This window comes from Lupinus angustifolius, chromosome LG04, assembly GCF_001865875.1.
Source record: "Lupinus angustifolius cultivar Tanjil chromosome LG04, LupAngTanjil_v1.0, whole genome shotgun sequence".
NCBI lineage: Eukaryota > Viridiplantae > Streptophyta > Magnoliopsida > Fabales > Fabaceae > Lupinus > Lupinus angustifolius.
Window position 1 is genome coordinate 24,439,337 of NC_032012.1, and position 4,802 is coordinate 24,444,138.

Here is a 4,802-nt window from a genome sequence, read left to right on the forward strand (position 1 = left end):
GTCGATGTCATATTAGCGGCAAAATACTGATTGATAGAGGGCCAGCTCTGAACGTCTTACCGTTGTCTACTTTGGCGTCTATGGGGATTAGTAGAGATGAAATTGTTCTGAGGCAAATGATTGTGCACGCCTTCGATGGGAATCAGAGGAGTATATTGGGCGAGGTCGCATTGCCATTGGAAATTGGACCTAATGTCTTTCAGGTCCTGTTTGTGGTCATGGATGTGGATTCTTCGTGTACGATGCTACTAGGAAGACCCTGGATTCATGAAGCAGGATTCGTAGCATCCACTCTACATCAGGCGGTAAGTTTGTCAAGGATGGAATGGTGATCACTGTACATGGAGAAGAGGAAGTCCTAGTTTCGAAACCGATTTCGGTACCTTATGTGGAGAGTACTAGGGATGGCGATGACTTCTTGAATAGCTTTGAGGTAGTTGGGACTCAACATCGTGAAGGAAAGGGTCATGTGCACGATGTAAACCAGGTGGTGACCCGAATCATGGCTACAAAGGGATATGAAGTAGGGAAAGGTTTAGGCAGGCATCTACAGGGCACTACATCGTTCATCTTAGTCTCAGAGAAATTTGATAAGTTCAGGCTAGGGTATGAAGCTTCGCAAGAGAATGTGGGCATGGGTGTGAGTCGAAGAAAGAATCATGGAGGGGCGTTGGAGAAGCTCATTCCTCATATTAGTAAAACATTTCCAAGTCATGTTGGGGTGATTGAATCAAGTGACTTTAGAGAGCAAAACATTCATCTTTCCCTCAACTTTCTGGAAGAAGGCAATTCACGTGGGGTCAACAGTATCCACATCGATGAGGAAGACATATCATTGAAGAATTGACATTTTGAACCAATAAATGAGATTGTGGCATTAAAGTAAACTTTTGATTATGTTGTAACTCCAATGTGTGGATTTATTTTTAAATGACTGGAGACAATATCTTTGCTAATTTGTATTGTTATTCAACATTTTACCTCATCAATCCATACATCACCATTATCATAATTACTTTCTTACTTTCTTCTATGAATTTGTGTTTTTATCTCCCTTTTCGTCTCCCAACATTTAATAAATGAACACATGTACTTAAATTTGGTAGAAAATTTATCTAGTAATATGGTAATTGAAAATCCATCAATTAATTCACCTACGACACTGGATGATGAACCCATTGATTCAGATGAAGAACAAGAGGATGTGAAGGAATTTTCAAAAATGTTAGAGCATATCGAAAGGGAGTATGTCGTGAATACTGAAGAAATTGAGTTAATCAACATGGGGACATAAGAGGATAAGAGGGAGCTGAAAATGGTAGACAACTCGTAACGTGTTGAAATAATAGATATGTTTCGTGAGTATATGGATGTGTTTGCTTGGTCTTATAAGGACATGTCAGAGCTGGATCCTAACATAGCGTCGCATAAGATTCCCTTATATCCAGATGCTGAGCCTAAGAAACAAAAGTTAAGAAGGATGCGTCCGGATTTATCATTAAAGGTAAAAGAGGAGGTGACAAAACAGTTGGACTCTGGCTTCATAGAAGTGTCTAGGCACACGAAATGGGTGGCTAATGTAGTAATGGTACCCAAGAAAGGAAGGAAGCTGAGGATGTGCGTAGACTACAGAAAACTTAACAAGGCAAGTTTGAAAGATGATTTTCCCATCCCTCACATTGATGTTCTGGTCGACAGCGTGGCCCAAAGTCATTGGTTCTCTTTCATGGACGGATATGCAGGGTATTATCAAATTCTAATGGACAACGATAACAAGGCAAAAACCACTTTTATCACCCCGTGGGGACCTACTGTTACAAGGTTATGTCTTTTGGATTAAAGAATGCAGGGGCAACGTATCAACGTGCTATGGTGGCCCTATTTCATGATATGATGCACAAGGAAGTAGAGGTATATGTTGACGAAATCATCGCCAAGTCTAAAAATGGGGACAATCACGTCGCAGTCTTACGAAAGTTATTTTAAAGGCTAAGAAAATATCAAATGAAATTAAATCAATGGTGGTAGGAACGGGGAGAGGGGTGGCGGCTGCCGTCACTTGGCAGCCAGCCACGGCGGCGCACCACCACCCGTTAAGGGCGGCGACGGTGCAGCCAGTCGTGAGGGCCGCTGCTGGACTGGGTGGCCCAGCCCACTATGGGTGCGGATGGGATAGTCAGCCCTCTATTGCTGCTGTCCGGTCCATTCTTCTCAATGGTGGGGCTGTGACGGTGGCTTTAGGCGGAGCCGACACCGTCCAACCCCTATTTTACGGCTGCACACAGGAAAAATTGCAACAACAAATGCAGTATACGCAATAACAACAAACACATGCAGTATAGAAAAATGCAAGAAAGAAAAAAAGGAATGTACCTAGGAGGGAACTTGGATGTGATGAAGGTTAATGAGAACCTTCTACCTCTCTATCCTCTTCTCCTCTCTTCTTTTCTTTTCTTTAGGTTCTCCTTTTTTTTGCCTCTTCTCTCCAATTTTTAGATTAGGGTAGGGTAGTTTCTAAGTTAGATTTAAACAAGGGGTGAGGATTAGGGTTTCTGGTTGGGCTAGGGATAAAGCCCAGTTGCCACAAGGTTAAAAATTCAAAATTTCCCCCCTTTTTTGTTTTGAAAAAATTCAACCAGGTTAAAATTGGGTATTTACACTGTCTTCTCCAAGCAAGCAAGGACAGATCACCCGCTTTGGATAGAAAACGCATTATTAAGAAAGTGAGCAAGCTATGATCATCGATGTAAAGATATGACTAAAAAGGTAATACTTATCAGAAATAATCTAAAGGTTCATATCAGAAAATAATCTCAATGTTTGTATCAGAAAACACTTATCAGAGCCCTCATTGACTATTTCAAAAATGAAAACAACTAACTCATTCAAGAACCAGATTATATCAAAAGGAAATTTCGACAAATGTGGGCATATAACAAAAATTTCAATTAACATAATCTTTTTCAGGGCATCTTCCAATAATTCCAGAAAACAATGTTCAAGAAGACCATTCAAACAATACGTTAATAAGGTTTCCAATTTCATTCTCTATTTCCAAGGTACTGAAACTAGTACTAGACGCTGCAATGAAAATCAACTAAACAAAAGCAATATAATAATAGTTAATTATGAAAAACTACGAAGTATGAACAATGTAATAGGTCAATTAGTTATTGTGTTCTCTACACTTGGGGAAACCCAGTGACTATAGTGTTTCTAGAAAGCAATCACACAATGGAACAAAATGAAAAGAAGACAAACATAATAAACCACAAACAAACACTAGTAAAACCCCAGAAGCAAAATCAAAATCCCACCCACAAGAGTCAACCAAAAGTTTTCGAATTTTTTCTTCAAAAAGTGAAACTTTATCACAGATCAATAAGAAAAGAAGCACAAGCATAAATTTTCACTATCCCACTAAAACCCCATTATTGTAAAAAGCATACTTGAAGGACCATAACCATTTTGAACATGCAAAGATATTCCACACAGTCAGAAGAAATATTTTGAATAGAGATTGAGCATACCCTTTATCTAAAAATGAAGAAAAGCAAGTGGTTTGAAGAGAAGATAGGAACTTTCCTGAATGAACAGAGAAAGAGGAGCAAACACTTAAGAAAAAGAAAGAAGAAGTTGAGACCGTGAGGCTAAGACAAAAGTAGTGTCATTTAAGGATTTTTAAGGTTTCAAAGAGTTTTCATAGTGGAGAGTGAGTGAAGACAGGAACAAACGTGAAGTGGAGAAGCAACAAGATCTAAAACAAGGAAGATGCTTTGACCTTTTGACAACATTAGGAATATTATTAACCGTACACTTACTTACCCAATGCACCAGGTTCTGGATATAAACTCTTAAGTCCTTTTCTTGATTTTTGTTTTCCCAAATTATTCAAAAGGATAAATAATGTCCATTCTATTTTTGTTATGGAAAACTCAATGAAGATTGTTAATATCACTGAAGATTAGGAAACGGTTCGATAAAATATGGTACTGTTTAGGAATTTTCAGCTGTTATAGTTTTATTAAAAAAACACTAATTTTAACTTTTTAATTTAAGTTAGATGCGTTGAAGAAAAAAAGTTCAGTTAATTTTGTTTCCATTTTTATTTTTCCAATACAACCATATTATGGGCCACGAACCTGTACGAGGCTACATTGAGCCACATAATATTCAAAAGCATTTTTGAATTACAAAAATTTACATGTCACAATGATCAAGAATCAAGATATACTTTTTTTTTTTTTTGAAAGGTGAGAAAATTCTCCACCCAAATTTGGTGTCTCAAACATATCAAACAAAAACATTAGTATAATAGTGTAAGATCCAACCAGATTTTTAGTATATTCAAAATGTTAATAATTTAATTTCTACTGACAATACTTATTAAAAGGATAACCACACACCCTAAAAGAATTAGTTAAACTAAATGATGAAGAGATACAGTTTCTGTACAAAAAGTACAAGAAGAGCACGCCCGTGGTTGAAGCATATATCTATTAACAATATAATAAAAAAAAAATTTTCTCATGTCACATGTCACTTTCTCCTTCCCTCGTGCCACATGTCACTTTCTTCTTCCCTCATGTCACATGTCACTTTCTCCTTACTTTTTTTCCTTTATGTCACATGTCACCTCCTCCTCACATATTTTTCTTCCTACTTTTTATATATTATATATTTTATATGCTAATAATAATTTAATATTAATTAGTGATTAGTTCATGTCGCTACCCCACTAAAATTGAGTGTTTACAACATCTATGTTTTGTTATGTTAAAAAGTAATAGTCATTGAACATT

General features: G+C 37.1%; 1 pseudogene; it reads right to left on the minus strand.

Annotated features, from left to right (window-relative positions):
• LOC109346432 overlaps positions 1–3,833 on the minus strand; it is a 21,756-nt pseudogene extending 17,923 nt beyond the window's left edge.